Raw genomic sequence first — 20,937 nt, 5'->3', positions numbered from 1 at the left:
ATCGGAGGAACAATCATTGTCAGGATTCCTTGGGACTCGACATATCGAGCTCCGATTTTGTCCTGTTTTATGTTTCTTTTTATCTTGTCGAATTTCATGTTGCTCTTGTTGACGATAAACTTCCCGGTTTGCCCCAGTCTCCTTTTCGTGGTAATCGACTTTGTCTTGCCCAGAAACATTTTCCTCATCAGGATCCGACTCTTCTTCCAAAAGTTTCTGTAAATCATGTTTCTTCTGTGCTTCTTGGCGCAGCCTTTCGATCCGTTTCTTCTCTAGTTCTAAGATCTTCCTTTCGTTTTCCTCCTCAAGTTGTTTAATTCGGCTCATTTCCTCTAACCTCTCGAGTTCTCGCATAGCTTTTTCTTTTCTCGATTCCGTTGACAACACACTTCCGCTTTTACGTACACGTCGTGGATCTTTAGGAACATTGCGACCCGTTTTTGTAGTTTCAGAATTAGGAATAGCAGGCGCGAAATAATTTTGTATCGAATTATTAATATTTTCAACACCTAACTGGGATATTTCTTGATCCCCTATCGTAAAATCTTCTGTTTATTTTCTTTCGATACTTCCGCTTTACTACTATCTCTTACAATGTCTTTTTGAGTATTCTTATTTTTCGAAGACTTACCAACTTGATGGGTTTCTTCGATCTTGCTACTACCGGATCTTACAGTCACATGAGATTGCGACCGCGTTCTTGTCTTCCCTGTCGTTCCAACAGATTGTCGAATGGATTCGTCTTCTCCAATGCACAGCAGGCAAAACTATACCACCTCCGCAATACTATCGTCGACTCCAACGCACGAGAAATGGAACCACTTCCGGTAACGATCGCAGCGAACACTAGCATCGAAGCTGTCGTCCTGGTCACAGCAAGGATAGTTGTATCTCTCCATCAGAAAGAATATAAAATGTTTGAGTAGTGTTTCGTTCGTAAAAAAACAATCCTTGGAGTACTGTTACTTTGAAGCACTCAAAGCTGTAATTATTTTCATGTTTAAATTACATAGGTACAAATAATTATTTTCCTTACACTTTAGTTTTCTATTTAAATTCTACAGCAACAACTACTTCAATTCGGTTCTAGATTCTATCCAACTATCTATTTATCTATATTTCCTTTTATTTAATTCAACTTATCGTGACAATTCAATTTCGCATAATACCATCTTTCCATTAATTGTAAACAAACATGACGGCCTCCGGCCCGTACCAAATCATCTCCGTCAGCTACAGTGCGCGTTCACTAAACTCGATCCGCTCTCAAGTATACACTGAACGCTGAACAGAACACTCTCGGTTACCTTCTCAGGGTGCTCATACACTGTTTGACCGAAGCCAAATATTTGACTCTTTTTGACAGATAAAATTTGGTCAACGTGTACTGATCAAATATATTGTACACAAAACACGACAAGCAAATATTCAATTATTGGATGTCTAAAATATTTTTTCAGTCTGTTCTTCGAACCTGTCGGTACATTGTTAGGTTACCTTGAATATTTCAGTTGATTTTTTTCCATGTTCGGTGTTTGATATTGTTTACTACTGTTGAAAATTGAAGAGTGGCAAACAAAATAGTGTTTGTACAAATATCAAATCAAACTTTATCTGTCAAAAAATATCAAATATTTGACCTCCATAGTTCCCATAGTTAACTCTCCACCGTGCGCAAAAAATAGAATATATAACCGGTCCAATTTATCTTAAAGGCGTTCCTTCTCATGTTACTTCAATATAACCTATGCCGCTTTTTGTGACACATGAGGTTTTCGGATTTTTGTTCCTACGAGTGGTTGATAGCTCGCGTATACATAATTACATCACTTACCTCAGTGAATCCTGATTGTTATCTCTTCCCACTAACAACTATCCCTTCCATGGTATTTCGAGTAATTTGATTAATCGGCCTATTCAAGTAGTATAACTGCAATTGAGAACCGTTATTAAAAATATTTTAAGTTGAAACTGATGCAATAATGAACAGTAAATCGCAACAATCCGGCTGTCTAATAGAAGTCGCATGGTGTTGCTCCAATTGAGATAATGTGTGCAGTTTGCGTTTATGTCGCAGGCTACATGTTTCCTCAAAGTTATCTTGTTGAAATCCCAGTTTTGATGGAGATTATTATCAAAATAATGTGGAAAAATCCGAAAACGATAAACGATATTGTTTTCAAGGCAACTTAAAGCTATTCAACTACACCCAAATAACTAATAATTCCTAAGAACCACATAAAATTTGCAAAAATGCGAGATTCATAGAATAAATATTACATGCTTATTTTATGTAAGATTTACGGTTCTCTGCAAAATGTTATACTGTGATGTCCATCATTTCAATCAGTGCCCAATTCCGTTTACCTGACATAAAATACTGTATTTCGCACGAGCTTGCTATTTTTTATAACTTATGTTCATGTATACATGCAAAACTATAACTATTCAACAATTTGGCAAACAAGTGATATTAGTTACGTGTAATCATATACAGCGCGGACTCGATTATATACAGTTTCGGATTTATTTTCACTGTATATAATCGAGTCTAAAACAATATTTTTTCACGTAGGATTACGTCTTTCGGGAACATATTGGGGTACAAATTGAAAATCCAAAATCGAGTCCAAAGTGAAAATTGTCCAATTTCAAACGCTCATTGCTCAGTCATTTCATGATGGATTGATGAAATATTAGCGTCAATCGATTTCAGCGCTCCATAACAATTTTTTATATTCGAGAAAATAATATATGTCGTGAAACTAACTATCAAACAATTGAAATCTCATCTCAACCCCTAGTCTAACGGAAATACCCACTTCTGATTGGTCGTAATTGACGACACATGCGGCGGGTCCCTAACAGAGACATCAAAACCAAGCTGCCTGGGGGAAATCGGCATTGCAGATACATGAAAGTCGGGGGCATTTTTATATTGCAAGTAAGGTGAGTGATACGATTGATTCTAGCGAATAAAATTTAAATTTGGAACTTTGATGTTGGTTGCTTCGTGAAATTGCATATCAATGACCGAACGTGTATTGTGAAAAACTTAGCACAAGTGTAAGTGTAAAATTGTATATGGTAGCAGTTGTGTTAAAAATGACTTGATATATGAAACGATTTATTTCAAAACAAAACCAAGGTGTGTTCCCGCTCGGAAACGGGTCGTTTGGTTTAAGCTGTTTGTTTTGTAGTGTTCATTTTCACCCAAGGAAAGTATATACGGCGAGAAAAATTTAAAAAAATGGAGAAATATTAGAAAAAGTGATTGCTCTACATATAGTATTAGGTGTTGTTAGTCCAATTAAAATTCGCATTGGGTTGAATAAACACTCAGAAAGTAAAAATTATAGAGCTTGAGCTTGGGTAGACTGTACAATTCGTAGTTGCTCTCCGTGATTGACCTGAACCAACCAAATTGCACAAAGAACACACAGAATGACGCTTGGGACTAGCAAATCATTCTCGTTGTGCAATTTTCGGTGATTCGAGCTTTAAATGGTCAATAACGACGCCGGCCACGTCCTTACAGTCACCAGGGGAAGGAATGTTAGTATGATAACCGCCGCCCGAAGGCCAGAAGGGTCGCCTCTATAGCGTGGTTCCTTAGCGATTCTCATGGAAGGGATAGTTGTTAGTGGGAGGAGGTAAGAATCAGGATTCACTGTGGTAAGTGATGTGATTCTGTAAACGCGAATTATCAGCCACTCGACGAAATGAAATTCTGAAAATTCTACTTGTCACAACACGCGGTAAAGATTATCTTTAGGTATGCTGATAAGGAAAGCCTGTGTTGTTAATATTTATCGCACGTACTTTGAGAATTTTAGACAATTTGAAAAAAAATTCTATGATCATTCTATGAGTGTCTACGAGTTTCATCATCCTTCGAACGAAGTGTATGAATATCGCACAATTATATCCACATATACCATAAATAACTACAGGTAAACACACAAATCGATGACCGTCCGAAAGGAAATATGAGATTTGGGAACACAGTATAAAAAACTGAATTAGGAAACTGAAGTCTGAATAAGGATCTAGAATCATTGATAGAACTCCAAAAGAATATGAATCTAATATTACACAAACTTTCATAAAAGTCGTTATGGGATGGAACTTAATTGAAAAACATCTTACCTGCAAACAAATCTAAAGTAAATAATGATGTTCATATCCGACGATGAGCCTTTTCGAAGATAAAGGCAAATTAAAAATACTAACTCACCAAAAAGACTGGCAACCATGAACATCGCTAAATGGAGCTCATGCTTGTATTTGTTAAATTTAGCTGAAATCACTCGTTTCGCGCAACACATGGGTTTAATTAGCCGCTCAGAGAAACGCATAACACATACAGAACAGAGCATGATCAGATAATTCTAAAGGTACGACCGAAACAAAAGAGCATGAGTCTTCCACACACTGAAAAATTACTTGATGGCCTATAGACTCACTATGGAACTCGTTTTCGCGAATTACACAGCAGATCATTCAATCCCGAACTCCCATACCGGCGAATGATACAATACTGAAACTAAGCTAGTTCATCTGAACTAAAAGGACTATCTGTGGGTTAATGTATTCATTTCGTTAATAACAGGAGCTTCTAAAACCTTTATATACACAAACACACGAAAGAAAACGAACGCTCTGTCTTTACAGTAAGTTCCCAGAATGAAGCACGTCACGACACATCGCCTCCCTCTATTCGGCGGTGGACGCCCGGCAATGTAACACAATGCAGAACATTTTCGAAGTTTCCTCATAAACCACAAAAATGCTCCATACTGCATCACACCATCAAGCAACCACCGAAATACAAGAAATGGTGACGCATCGCATTAATACATTACAAAATAAGTGAAGACATTTACAGATTTCCTGTTTGCAAAACGATTAATATTTTTAAAAAATCATCTGGCATCTCTGAACATCAAACGCACGAACACATAAACACCTATGGAGGAGAAACCAAATCTTCCGACCTGAACCAAACACAGGGCGCAGCGATATAACCAGATTACTATTACATATGAACGCAGCAAGCGCCTTATATTGTCATATAGTACCACTACCACTATAGTTTACGTGTTTACACAACCCAAGCCTTTTTCTGTGCGCTGATCATGCCCCCTGCTCAACACTCAAATGCGATATTTTCACTGCAGCAAAAATTACCTATTGAATATGGATCAACACTTAAAACACCTTTTGGAATGAGCGAACCAACTTTATTCCATGTCATCGTCTGCCATTAACCATACACTCGCGATTGAAAAACACGTCCCAACATGAGAGCCAGACAAACGCCGTAATGAAATTCACAGGCAGAAACAAAATACATGTCTTCGCTTCTTTCGAAGATTGATTCAGTAAAATTAATTTGGATTTTGGATTTAAACTGGATTTAATATGGATGCGGGAAACACTGATTTTCACAATTTCAAATCGATTTCTACACATGAAAATTAACACTTGGTAATGAAAAATTGAAGGGTAGAAAATAACGAAAATGAACACGGAGCAACGAAAAACACAACCACACTCGACGCCTGCTCGATCAGATCTCCACTCAGAAAGTAAAAATTATAGAAGAAAATTACCTTTTCCATTTCAAATATGTTTTTTTCTATATTGAAGTAACATGTTTTTACTGATGAGATAAATTAATAATTGTGTTAGGTATTGGTAATTATCTTATATTACAATGGTGAGTTTTTTTCTTCATTTCATCCATACATAACACAGGAGGCATCTCGTCTAGGATCACAGAGGGCGGTTTTCATCATATCTCGTTCCACTTCGGTATCTTTTATCTGATACACACCATCCAACGACAACCAAACAAAACGGCCCTTTTCAGAGCCACCAAATCATTATCAAAGAGTTTAACGATGTCATTCTTCTAACATATCCAAAATCAACAGATAGCTTAACGGAATCCTACGTCAACTATGCGGTCGTGTCTCGGACACAACCCTCCTGTGACTTTTTAAACGTTTTTCATGCATATATTTATTGTTTTTTGAATATAAAAGAAAAAATTTAATTTTTAATTCATCCCCTAAAAATCTTAAAATACCTTTCTCATATAAAAAATCTGAATTAATTCAGGAGGTGATAGAGAATAATATTTGATGAAAAAAATCCTTCTACGCAGAGTTATAGAAATTTTGTTTTGTTTCGGACTCTGTTGCCTCAAACTGGCTCTACATAAAAAAGTACGCTACAGAAGACGATTCTGTTCCTTTCATTTTAAAGATGAGAAAATTCAACACAGGATATAGTTGTGAAACATCTAAATTAGTGGATTTAAAAAAACATTAAAGAAGTGAAAAACTTCAAAGTTAGTTATTTCTAATGTGTTATTATTAATCTTAAAAAATCATATGGAACTTGGTTGTATCTATCAATTAAATTAAAGCTTTCTAATCGCTATACTGTCGTAATCGCGCAAAGTGACGCAAGCGCCAACATTGACATTTTACGTTTTTTGTTATAGATCGATAAAGAATACCAAATCCTTCCAAACAACTGTGAAAATTTACAGAAATGTGAAAAAATGACCACGTGAAAGCTTGAAAACGGAGTGGCGCAAGCACCAATTCCACTGTGATGGGGCGCAAGCGCCATTTTCCTTATGTTGTGACGTAATTTCATAGTGATGCGATGTGATTTTTTTTATCTGTTCTGATAGAGTACGATGAACTAGCAGGGACAGCAATATTCACATAACAAATTCTTCCGTAATGAACGTTTAGCATAATAAAAGCCATATGCCTTCTTTCTTGTAAAAAAATACTTTTCCGAAAAGTTTGTCATGCCAAGTATTTTAATCAAAAACAGTCCATCCAGTTTCAGAATTACAAATCAAGTACTAAGAAGCTCACAAAACCATGTACTTTAAAATCATAAAATCAAGCTCATCTTAAAGTAAAGTTATCCTAGATTGAAGTGTATTGCTGTTCTCACATATAGCTCATAAAGATTAGAACTAAATAGTTCAAACTCTGAATTGATGTTGATTACAAGGATTTCCTAATATGTAGTGTCTTTTTTCTTCAGGCATCAAGGGACAAAGCTTCTTGACGATGTTTACTTTCCTCGCCTGTTCAATTTCTCTTTCGGATAAATTGAAGCTGAGTGTTGATTGAAGGATTAATGTCGGGTTTGGTGAACAGCTGCACTCTTCTAAATGTTCCAAACGAAACGAAACACATCTTGTAACAAAACTCAAAACATCCTCGCGTATACTGTATCTGTTATACTTCGGATAATTTCGGACGGCATTATTTTATTTAGCACGGATGGTTTCAATTGCATTTTGAATTCGAAAAAATCGGTGCTGTCCATAATTATTACAATCGGGTTCTCAACTACGTTAACCTGCTCAACTCATGCTACAAAGTTGGGAAAGTATGTGAACTCTTCTCCCTGATGCTTCGCTCAACGCAGCATGTTGGAGAAAATAATTGGAAACAGATTCTCACATACTTTGATGGATGAACGCCAATCGGTTGTGGAAACAGCGATTTAAATTTGCTGTTTCCACAACAAACTGGCGTTGGTGACATAGCTTAAATGAAACTGCATTTTTTCAAAAATCAAGCCGATGGCAATGTTTTTCCATCAACAATACACATTTTTTACAGATCAAATTTCCGTTATGCCCGCGTATGCTGATTATACATGCAATTTTACAAAAAGTCTCGTACTGAAAATTCTTACCTCTGGCGCTTGCGTCACTTTGCGAGATTACGGCAGTATACAATTCGTTCTTCGACACCCAACTTTTATCTATCTTAATTACGCTGCAATATCGGTATGAACAATTCCTGGTAAAAATTCAAGCAAAATCTTTAAAAATTACGGTTTTTACCCCACTGTACACCTTACCCACTTAAATTTTACCTCAATCTGGAATGGTAACATTTTTTTCTTGAAATAAGTCATATTTGAAAAATAAAAAAATATAGGAGCTTGTGTCTAAGATACGACCGCATTGTTGACGTAGAACTACGCTGTTATTTTATATAAGTCGCTTGTTAATAACTTCGGATATTGTTTTATAATGCTGTGAAATTTTAAATATAACTATTTGGTACAATGGTTTGATCGCCCTGAAAGGTTTTTTTTAAACTTTGGAATCAGTTGACGATAATTGATTGATGATTCATTCTTGCTATCGCCGAACAATACTCTAGCTGATCGTATGTCACAATTTGTTTCATGTCAATGCATTGAAAATTCATTCAGCTCGCGCAGTCCGAAGACATCGGTCGCAAATTTGTTCGCGTCTATTATAGAGTGGAGATTATACCGTTATCAGTTCGTGGCTGGTGAAGTTATTTCGCCCTAACGGGGTTCTCTTTATTGCGCGAGTGAGGAGAGCAGCAATTACTACCAGCGTGAGGAAGAAGTCCTCCACGGCGGACGCGGTGCGTGTGCCGTATCATCGCTGTGTGTGCTTTAGCATCGTCATCGATTCCATCATCGTGTTGTGGTGCGATATACCGTTGCATCTGTGCCGAGCGATTGCCACGCGGTTCGATTGGGACACCGTTTCATTTCATTCGCATTGGTGTGCGATTTAGGTATAATATATATTAGGTTTAGAAATACAAAAAAAAATAAAAATTATATTATTTTATATCCGCCGTAATGGCAGAAGGTCATGTTGACATGGAGATTGAAACTACTGTTTCCTCCTCACTAGCTACAACGGGGGCTGGGAAGTCGCTTTAACGCGTTCCCCCCTCAGAAGATGTCTCTTCAGAGAAAGAGGTAATCTACCTTAACAAGCCCCCCTCAAGAAAATTGGCAAAATTATATTCCTCCGTGGTCGAAATCTCCAAGGTTAGACCGAACAAACTGCTTGTTGTCGTGAGTGATCGGAAACACGCGAATGCAATTGTGATCGACGAGAGATTCTCCCTAGAGTATCGCGTCTACGTGCCCTCCCATGACGTAGAAATCTCAGGGGTGGTAACTGAAACTGGTCTGACGTGCGAAATGATAAAAGAAGGAGTTGGTAAATTTAAAAGACTCCCGTTGGTGGGTGTTAAAATTTTGGACAGCCGCCAACTAGGAAAAGTATCCCAAGAAGAGTGAAAAACTAAATTCACGCCGTCAGACTCGTTCCGAGTAACTTTTGCTGGTTCCGCTCTACCTGACTACGTCATGGTGGGCAAATTGAGATTGCCTGTGCGACTCTTCGTGCCAAAGCCCATGACTTGCCAAAAATGCAAGTCAGTTGGTCACACTTCAGATTGCCAACAAGGAGCGCTGTGCCACTTGCGGAGAGCAACATGAGGGGAAATCCTGCAGTGCGACTGAGCATAAATGTCCATATTGCGGGGGATCCCCACACGAGCTCTCAGTTTGTGAAACTTACAAGAGTCGCTGGGAGAAACAGAAGCGCTCTTTAAAGGAACGCTCGAAACGCACTTTTGCGGATATTTTAAAGGGCGCTTCTCCACTGTCCCAACAACAACAACCAATCAACACACAAAATGTCTTCGCCACGTTGCCCGTTGACGAAATAGAAGCGGACACAGCTAACGGGGGCACACCGTTCATTTTCCAAGGGAATCCCCGGCGCAAAAATGTGACCACTCCCAAAGTTCAAGGACAAGCCCCTCCGGTGATACCCCCTGTTAGCATGCCTAAAAAATCGAGTGCAGCGGACAAGCAAAATCAGGTTCCTCCTGGTTTCCGAGGGAATAATTCACCTTCGAATGGCCCAGCACTCGAGGGGGCATCAAAAACCCCAACTGTCCCTGTTTTTCCGTCCAGTTCAACTTCCCAATCGGGATTTATAAAGTTGTTTGACCTTTTGGACCAAATCTTCAAGTGTTTTAATGTTTCCGATTCCATCAGAACCATTGTCATTTCAATGCTTCCAGTATTAAAGACACCTCCTTGCAATGATTATCTCTCTTGATGTCTAATTTAAATAGAGAGGTCGGAGATATCACTGTTTTACAATGGAATTGTCGTAGTCTTATCCCTAAATTGGATACATTCAAATTTTTAATTCATAAGTTCAATTGTGATGTTTTTGCTCTGTCCGAAACTTGGCTTTCGTCGCGAGATGATCTCTCTTTCCACGATTTTAATATCATACGCTTGGACCGTGATGACAGATACGGAGGGGTGCTTTTGGGTATCAATAAGTGCCACTCATTTTATCGAATTGACCTTCCACCTATTGGAGGGATCGAAGCTGTTGCTTGTCATGCAAACATCAGAGGCAAAGACCTCTGTATTGTCAGCTTGTATTGGCCTCCGAGAGCTGCGGTTAGCCGCAAGCAACTTGTTTGCATGTGCTCACTCCTTCCTGAGCCACGATTGATCTTGGGAGACTTCAACTCTCACGGAACTGCCTGGGGGGAACAGTACGACGACAATCGTTCATTGTTGATATATGACCTTTGTAACAGCTTCAATATGACCGTTTTGAACACTGGGGAAACAACACGTGTACCTAAACCTCCTGCTAACCCAAGTGCTCTTGACCTCTCGCTTTGCTCGAATTCAGTATCGTTAGATTGCAAGTGGAATGTAATCCAGAACCCCAACGGTAGTGATCACTTGCCAATCAAAATTTCCATCACCATTGGGTCGAATTCTTCTGAATCTATAAACATGGCATATGATCTCACAAGACACATTGACTGGAAAAAATATGCGGACGCGATTACTCTAGCCATCAATTCCAGAGATGGTTTACCTCCATTGGAGGAGTATAACTTCCTTTCTCGTTTGATCTATGACAGCGCGGTTCGCGCTCAAACGAAACCCATCCCAGGTTCCACTATTCGTCGAAGGCCTCCCAATCTATGGTGGGATAGCATATGTTCCAAGCTTTATGTAGAAAAATCGAATGCATTTAAAGCTTTTCGGAAACGTGGAACCCCTGAAAATTTTCAAACGTATTTAGCCCTTGAAGATCAATTTAAAAACTTAATCAAAGGGAAAAAACGTGCTTATTGGCGAAATTTCGTGGGAGGTTTGTCACGAGAAACGTCAATGAAAAAATTATGGAAAGTGGCTCGAAACATGAGAAATCGCTCTTCAACGAATGAAAGCGAAGAATATTCACATCGATGGATTTTTTATTTTGCACGGAAGGTTTGTCCCGATTCCGTTCCTGTGCAAAAAATTGTTCGAGATATACCACAAGATAGGTGCGATCTTGATTCCGAGTTTTCGATGGTAGAATTCTCTCTTGCTCTTCTTTCATGTAACAATTCTGCTCCGGGATCGGATAGAATTAAGTTCAACTTGTTAAAAAACCTCCCTGATGTGGCGAAACATCGCTTGTTGAATTTATTCAATCGGTTTCTGGAGCATAATATTGTTCCAGATGATTGGAGACAAGTGCAAATTATAGCTATTCAAAAATCCGGAAAACCCGCGTCCGACTTCAATTCGTACCGCCCAATAGCAATGCTGTCTTGTATACGGAAATTGTTGGAGAAAATGATCTTGTTTCGCCTTGATCGTTGGGTTGAAACGAATGGCTTACTCTCAGATACACAATATGGGTTCCGCAGGGGCAATGGGACGAATGATCGTCTTGCGTTGCTTTCTTCAGAAATTCAAATGGCTTACGCCGGAAAAATACAAATGGCTTCAGTATTCTTGGACATAAAGGGGGCCTTTGATTCTGTTTCAATAGAGGTTTTGTCAGACAAATTACACTCTCGGGGTCTGCCGCCTCTGTTGAATAATATGTTATATAACTTGCTTTGTGAGAAACATTTGAACTTTTCTCACGGAGATTCGACAGTAAATCGGGTCTCCTACATGGGCCTCCCCCAGGGCTCATGTTTAAGCCCCCTTTTGTACAACTTCTATGTAAGCGACATCGACAATTGTCTTACACAAAATTGCAGCCTAAGACAACTTGCAGATGACGGAGTGGTGTCTGTCGTAGGATCAAACGAATCCGACCTGCAAGGACCCTTACAAGATACTTTGAACAATTTTTCAACCTGGGCCATTGGGCTAGGGATCGAATTCTCCACGGAGAAAACAGAGATGGTGGTTTTTTCTAGGAAGCATAGACCAGCAAAACCAAAGCTTCAACTTTTGGGTAAACCGATCACTCATGCTATGTCATTCAAGTATCTTGGGGTCTGGTTTGACTCCAAATGTACTTGGGGGGCCCATATTAGGTATCTGAGTAAAAAATGCTCAAACTTTCTCCGTACAATTACCGGCACCTGGTGGGGAGCCCACCCAGAAGATCTTATAATGTTGTATCGAACAACTATTCTCTCAGTGATGGAGTATGGCAGTTTCTGTTTTCAATCAGCTGCCAAAACACACCTCATTAAACTCGAGCGAATTCAGTATCTTTGTCTCCGTATCGCGTTGGGATGTATGCCCTCAACGCATACCATGAGTCTCGAGGTTTTGGCAGGCGTACTCCCACTAAAAGATCGCTTCAATTTATTATCTCTTCGGTTCCTCATCCGGTGTAAGGTCATGAACCCATTGGTGATCAGAAATTTTGAGCAACTGATCGAGCTAAATTTTCACTCCGGATTCATGAGCTCATATCATGAATTCATCTCCATCTCCATGCTCATATCATGAATTCATCTCCATGCAGGTTGATCCTTCTTCGTATATTCCCAACCGTGTTTGTTTTCCTGACTACATCAATTCCTCTGTACATTTTGATCTGTTGAAGGAGAAAATCCATGGAATTCCAGATTATCATCGATCGGGGATCGTTCCTACGATCTTCAATGCAAAGTATGGGCGTGTCAATTGTTACCGTTAGCGTCGTTTATTCGTTATTTTTGTATTATTTGTATTTAGTGTGTAGGAAAATATGCCATAAAAATATTTACCCAGTGCTAGGGATTAGGTTAAGACAACATTACACTAACATATGAAAGCTGGAAAAGAGAATGAGTGTCACGCGGAAATAGAGATGGGGATAAGAATGAACAATAGTAAACAATAGTGAGAAAAGTAAGGAAAAGTTGAGAGGAGTGACCGAGGAAAGCGAAAGAAAGAGAGAATGTACAGGGCAGATGAAAGAAGAACTGCCAGAAGAATTCATTTCCTGGCAGCATCGACTATCGCACGGACTGGAAATAAGTACACGGAAAATAAGATTTAAAAATTTTAATTTTAAAAAGAGAAAGATTTGGAGTGATTACACTACAAAATAATCAGTAGTCCTAAAATATAGTGAGTCCACAAGTGGGGAAATATCAGGTATGTACCCAATAAAGGTACAAGTTTGGAAAAAAGGTCCGTACGTAACTCCCACTTTCCTTGCGAACAGGACCCGTTGTTTTAGAGCCTTAAAAGGATCCTTATAACCTCGAAGAGGAGAACGAGCAACGTGCGAAGAACCCATCAAGCGAACAACGATTACGATTCCAGAAAACACCACAAACTGACACGACACGACGATTCCAGGAAACACCACAAACTGACATACACCAACACAGAACTGTAAGGTTAGGTATTAAAAAAACATAAAAATTATATCTACACGCTTTTCCATACTCCACACCCGAGCCTTGATCAGCTTTTTCCCCGAAGAAGCCGACCCTGAGAGCGATTGGCCTCAAGCTCGAGCTTGCCAGCATTAAAAGAGGCCTTGAGAGCCCAACCTCAAAGGTTCCCGTGGCTCAGACCAGGAACCGAGGTGTTGCGGGAGGTCCGTCTGACCCCCGAAGTAATACAACTGTGATAATATGTACTTTACTGATGGGTCCTCTATGAATGAGTCCACAGGATTTGGAGTGTTCAACGAAATTTTTAGCACCTCCCACAGTCTTCAGAATCCTTGCTCTGTGTATATTGCTGAATTGACAGCAATACATTGGGCGCTGCACAGCGTCGCCTCACGACCTGTTGAACACTATTACATTGTAACGGATAGTCTTAGCTCTGTCGAAGCTATCCGTTCAGTGAGGCCGGAAAAGCACTCGCCGTACTTCCTTGAGAGAATACGAGAAAATTTGAGTGCTTTATCCAGACGCTGTTATGTCATTACCTTTGTCTGGGTCCCTTCACATTGCTCAATTCCGGGTAACGAGAGGGCTGACTCATTGGCAAAGGTAGGTGCAATTGAAGGCGATATTTATCAGCGTCGAATCGCTTTCAATGAATTTTATTCTTTAGTCCGTAAAAATACCATCGCTAACTAAGTGGAACGAAGATGAATTGGGTCGGTGGCTTCACTCGATTATCCCTAAGGTTAGCCTCAAACCATGGTTCAAAAGTCTGGACTTAAGTCGGGACTTTATTCGCACCTTCTCTCGACTCATGTCCAATCACTGTTCGTTAGACGCGCTACTCTTTCGTTTTAATCTTGCCGATGGCAATATCTGTGCTTGTGGCCAAGGTTACCACGACATCGAACACGTTGTTTGGTCGTGCGAGGAGTATCTTGTTGCCAGATCGAATTTAGAAAACTCTCTTCGGGCTAGAGGAAGGCAGCCCAATGTGCCGGTGAGAGATGTGTTGGCTCGGTTAGACCTTGATTACATGTCCCAAATATATGTCTTCCTAAAAGCTATCGATCTTCGTGTGTGATTGTCCTTATATCCTTATATTCTCCTTTTCCTTTTCCTTCGCGAGAAATCAAATCCCTTCTTACTAACAATAGAATAAGGTGAAATGTAAATACATGTTAGATATAAGATAGGCTTAAGAATTGAGTATGATGAATGTGAGTGCGAATGTGAGTGTGAACATTGTCAACATATCCTTATATCCCATCCTTTTCCTGAAACAAAATGTCACCCTTCTAAACTCGAGCAAGCCGCGAGTAATCGGTTCTCTACTTCATTAACATTAGAATTAATAAAAAATGTTTATATATACTTGTAACAATACAGATAGGAGTTTGGCTCCTTTAAACTTATGTAACTGAGCCTGTAAAAATAAACGATTTAATAAAAAAAATGCATTGAAAATTTACCTCGAACGCTTTTCCAGCGGTTTTGATATAGACTCAGCTACAGTCGATTATATACTTGCACCATTATTCTACATCTCATAACTACATCAATATAACTTTGGCACCGCATGGAAACAATAACAATGACAATACTTGCAAGTATCAAATATCATGCTACATGTTATTTAGTATTGTCTCAATGGAATCGCACCTCTAGACATCATTCGTACAACGTAAACCAAGCACCAAACAAGCGTTCGTCATAGCATGCATGCAGAGCCATACATCGGTGGCTTGAAGCTACTAGGAATATAAACACTTCTTTTCATTTTGCGCTATTCTCAAAAGAAACGCTTCTGTTAATATAACTGGACTCGAAAAAAGTTGCATTACTTTTCCATGCTCAAGATAAGTGCAGCATCCTTAGTGGAGAAAGTTTTGCTACTGGCAAGCGAAACCAAATCACCAGAACTTTTCCAGAACGACAATTACTTTCTTGGTAACTAAATAAATGAAATAAACTTTTTCTGTTAATCTTGTTACCGACCAATGACACAACAAAAAGGGTAGTTCAATTTGCGAACAAAAATAATGTAAATTTCGTGAAAAACAAAATCTAGTATTTAAGTTAAATATTTGTTTTGTTTATTGCTGGCTGGTTCAACATTGTTTATTGTTGTTAACGTTAGTTTTGTTCCATAAATTGTTTTTTTTTGTATCTACTAACCATAATTATAAGTGTTTGTACTAATTCGGAATTGTAATCTACGACGATTGTCAGTCTCCTTGAGTTTATCGGCGGGAAAAATGATAATGAGTGGATGATGTTCCGGAAGTGGGAGAGAGAGAGGAATGGGAGAGAGGAAGGATTGAGAGAGGAGAGTAGACGGGAAATGAAAGAAGGATCAAGGTTTCGTGGAAGGAAATGTAAAAGACCTCGGGCACTTTAGCTGGAGTCTGGAAACGACGAACAACTATACGAAGATAGTGAAGTAAACGCTGTTAGAAAGTGTATATTTACAGTGAGTGTTATACTCCTGGGTGTGTGACAAAGAAAACAGGGACGTTCCGGTTCACGTCACGCTGTTTCCAAGCGTGCCCCCGGATTAGGAAACCTCCAGCCGCCTGTGCGCAGGTTAAGCGCTGCAGTTAATCCAGCGATTTCTACAACAGAACCGCAATTCGCTGTCAAATCCGTCTGTGGTATCACAGTTCAACCCACGACCAAGGTACGTGCCGAAAGTCTCTCCTCTCTCTCCGTTTCATCAACCATCAACCACGAGTTCATCGAAGAGCCCAACGGTCGACGAACGGCGCCGCAACGAAGAAACTATTGAATAAAAATTGTAAATTGTAAATGATTTAGTAGTTTTCACATATTTTTCCATTTCGAACCAGCCCTATTGAACTTCTCTTTCGGTTGTGGTAGTGTCGTCCGCGGTACAGGGAGTCCCCCGTAGTTCGGAAGCCGACTCTGAGACAAATTAGATAGAGGTGAACTAAGCTGGGCGGTTATGGAGTGGAACTTTCAATCTCAACAACCTCGAAAAGAGTGGCATTGCTTCATTATGATCAAGATTAGCGCAAATGCAATCATAGTTGAAAGTAGTTTTACGGCTGGCACGCGAACCCAAATAACCCAAATACATTCCAGCACGACATTCAATGCATTTCATGCTTGGTATTCCCCAAATAATTTTTCGGCGCACAACCTTAACGACTGCTTCGCCATACCGTCAGTTAAATTCATTGAATGCAATGTCAAAGGCGCCAACGAAGCGCGAAAACAAACAATGTTAACTGCATGGAAAAAGATTAAATATTTGCCTCAGCAGAGATTCATTACTAATACCCTAACGCAAATATTTCCCTCCCGCGTACGCACATGAATATCCATATTGCGATGGCTTGAAGCAACTAAATATACACACACATATCTCCGTTTTGCGCTCTTTTCAACAGAAGCCCTTTCTGTTAATATTGCCGGTCTAGATTAGCTTAGCTGTTATCCTGCGTGGATAGTTTTGCTACCGCCATGCGAAACTAAGTCCAAGACCAAGTTCCAGAACATTTATTTTCTTGGTGAGTCGACGATAGCCTAGCTTGATGATTCTCTATACAATTGTGTAGCTCAGAACCTTTATGTAATGGCGTCAGTTTGGTGCAATGATTGCAATGCCAGAGACATCAGCTCATATCGGGTTCACTGTTCGGGAAATCACACAAATCAGCAGAACAAATGTATGGGAAAATGGAAACGCTTATAGTTTTCATGAATTTTAACCATTTCTACACAAGGAGTTTGTGATGTATAGAATATCAAACAAATCTTAGGGAATTTCCGATTCTTTTAGTATGTAAATCGCCAAAATCCGTTCGCGGCAAAAATAGTTATTAACGTTAACTTTATTTCATAAAAACGTGACCTGTTTCCTGATTTGGCACCCTTAATGAAAGTCGTAGTTCTACGTCAAAAAATAATCGAGTCCAAAATTGTATATAATCGAATCTATATATAATCGAGTCTGTATATAATCGAGTCCGACCTGAATATGGAAGTCAATATCACCCTGTCATCCGCCATATTTGCAATATCCTTCTACGCATATGTTCTAATTGCAACAATGACAGAGATATTGAACTCTATTTCAAAAAGTACGGACGATTCTGTTGCTTACATTTTAAAGATTAGAAGGTTTATGAATAGGAAAATGAATAAATATTGAGCGATAGTATCTGAAATACGTTCGATAAATTCTAGGTTTTATGTTCAAATTATTTTTTTGATAATTATTCCTGATTCGCTCCGAATTAGTTTCTTGGTGTTTTTTGAAAAAAAAATTCCATGCAGAAATGTGGGTTGACCAAAGAACGTGAGCTAATAGAAGCAACCATCATGATTGACGTATGTACATATTTAGATATCTCAAAAACAGAACACAAGCTTTTACTCACCTTGTATGAGAACATCATCCGAGCTTTGAATATCTATAATCGTACTATAATTTTTAATTCAAGCTTCCTTGCAAGTTTACACCACACTGAGCTTGCGGTTGACATGTTTTCAAAGTTGCTTGTGTTGAAATATTTCACATTCCGCTAAAGCTTTGTGGACGTTTAGGGATTTTTTTTCGCATCATACCGTTCGATCCTAGCAATAGCTTGGCCGTTATTGCCAGAGTTTCTCACCTTCAACATCGTCTGATTGGTTGTCCATTTCGCAAATTTGCTCCGATGAGATGTTGCATCTTTTTATTCAATCTTGCAAGAACAAAACTTCCAGGCTACTTACACGAAAAACTAGTAACTCTAAGAAGTTCACGCTCAAAAAAATATGCAATTCCACGACACTTCACTTCCAGGTATGGTAACTCTTTCTTCGTGAGAGGCATTTCACACTGGAATTCATTGCCAAATGAGTTGACTCTTGTAAAATCACAAACACTATTTAAGAGGAAATGTATAGAGCACTTTAATTGTTAAACTCAAGAAATTCTTCAAAGTAATAATTAATAATTTAATAATCAGTAATGCACCATTTGTACGTAAATCAGTGTAACAATTAAAGAGACAAAAGTCTCAAGTTACAAATTAAATTTGAATAAAGAATAAAGAATAATAAGTTTTAGGATGTTTTCGTCCAGGATGATTTCGGGAAGAGAATGGAATGCAGAGCTACTGTTTTATAGTTAGAATGTATAACAGATTCAGTCGACAAATAGAATAGTACTCCGGTTTTGATACGAAGATCGGACGGACCATTGTTGAATGAAGGAAAAACATAGAACATTATTTGGTCGGTGTTAAGTCAGAGCGGACCAAGTCACAAAATTAAAAATTTCGATTTATTAATTACATTGGGTTAAACATTGTGTAAGCTTCATTCTACATTTATCTGATTTGGAAAATCACGCGTACAGGAGAAATAACGTATCGAAATTGCTTTGAACGTTCAATGAAAACCCTTTAGAGCACTGAACTCGTTCTTCTCGAAATCATAAAAATGTTCCATGGTCCGGTCTGACTCAACACCGACCATTTTACACTCTTTTTGGTTTGGTGCGATTCGTGAAAGAACGCCGATTCCTGCTGGGACAGCTGAAAATATTAGTATTTACAAAATTGATCACACTTCGAATAAGTTATTCCTATTGCACACTGGTATCTGGAGTTTGGAACTGAATTTGAATATCCATATCTCAACGAGAATTCCAAGCCTGTTCGTTTGACAACACTGCAAGGTTGCAAACACGCTTCATCTCGGTCGCTATTTACGAAGTTAATTGCACCGCGTTTTTTTCAATACTTACGAAAAATATTTGGTTCGAGTTGGATAGTTCAACTCCCGACAGCAAATTTAGGCATAAAAATGCCTCCGGGATATCCAATATCCAAATCAGATATTTTTTTTTTTTTTAATTCGTTTATTTTGACAGGCTCAGTTACTTAAGTTTAAAGGAGCCGAATTCTTAAATATAATTTTAAAACTATATATATAAACAATTTTCTTACATCTATGGTTAGTAAGGTGGAAAACCGATTACTCGCGGTGTACTCGAGTTTAGAAGGGTGACATATTTTTAGGAGAAGGATGGGATATAAGGAAATTGTAACAATGTTGATGAGCACTCAATTCTTAAATCTATTCGTATATCTATAGTTTATTTACATTTCAACTTATTCTACTATTTATAGCAAGGGGACGAATTACCCGCAAAGGAAGGAAAGGAGGGTATAAGGATGTAGGGACAATCACACACGAAGATCTATAGCTTTAAGGAAAACATATATATGGGACATGTAATCAAGGTCTAACCGAGCCAACACATCTCTCACCGGCACATTGGGCTGTCTTCCTCGGGCCCGAAGGGAGTTTTCTAAATTCGATCTGGCGACCAGATACACCTCGCACGACCAAACAATGTGCTCGATGTCGTGATAACCTTGGCCACAAACGCAGAGATTGCTGCTGGCAAGATTGAAACGAAAGAGTAGTGCATCTAACGAACAGTGATTGGACATGAGTCGGGAGAAGGTGCGGATAAAGTCCCGACTCAAGTCTAGACTTTTGAACCACGGTTTGAGGCTTACCTTTGGGATAATCGAGTGAAACCACCGGCCATATTCATCTTCATTCCACTTGAGTTGCCAGTTAGCGATGGTATTTTTGCGAACTAAAGAATAAAATTCATTGAAGGCGATTTGACGCTGATATATATCGCCTTCAATTGCACCTACCTTTGCCAATGAGTCAGCCCTCTCATTACCCGGAATTGAGCAATGTGAAGGGACCCAGACAAAGGTAATGACATAACAGCGTCTGGATAAAGCACTCAAATTTTCTCGTATTCTCTCAAGGAAGTACGGCGAGTGCTTTTCCGGCCTCACTGAACGGATAGCTTCGACAGAGCTAAGACTATCCGTTACAATGTAATAGTGTTCAACAGGTCGTGAGGCGACGCTGTGCAGCGCCCAATGTATTGCTGTCAATTCAGCAATATACACTGAGCAAGGATTCTGAAGACTGTGTGAGGTGCTAAAAAATTCGTTGAACACTCCAAATCCTGTGGACTCATTCATAGAGGACCCATCAGTAAAGTACATATTATCACAATTGACACGCCCATACTTTGCATTGAAGATCGTAGGAACGATCCCCGATCGATGATAATCTGGAATTCCATGGATTTTCTCCTTCATGAACAGATCAAAATGTACAGAGGAATTGATGTAGTCAGGAAAACAAACACGGTTGGGAATATACGAAGAAGGATCAACCTGCATGGAGATGAATTCATGATATGAGCTCATGAATCCGGAGTGAAAATTTAGCTCGATCAGTTGCTCAAAATTTCTGATCACCAATGGGTTCATGACCTTACACCGGATGAGGAACCGAAGAGATAATAAATTGAAGCGATCTTTTAGTGGGAGTAGGCCTGCCAAAACCTCGAGACTCATGGTATGCGTTGAGGGCATACATCCCA

Source organism: Toxorhynchites rutilus, chromosome 2, assembly GCF_029784135.1.
Source record: "Toxorhynchites rutilus septentrionalis strain SRP chromosome 2, ASM2978413v1, whole genome shotgun sequence".
Taxonomy (NCBI): domain Eukaryota; kingdom Metazoa; phylum Arthropoda; class Insecta; order Diptera; family Culicidae; genus Toxorhynchites; species Toxorhynchites rutilus.
The sequence above is the reverse complement of the archived record's forward strand: the minus strand, read 5'-3'. Positions refer to the sequence as shown.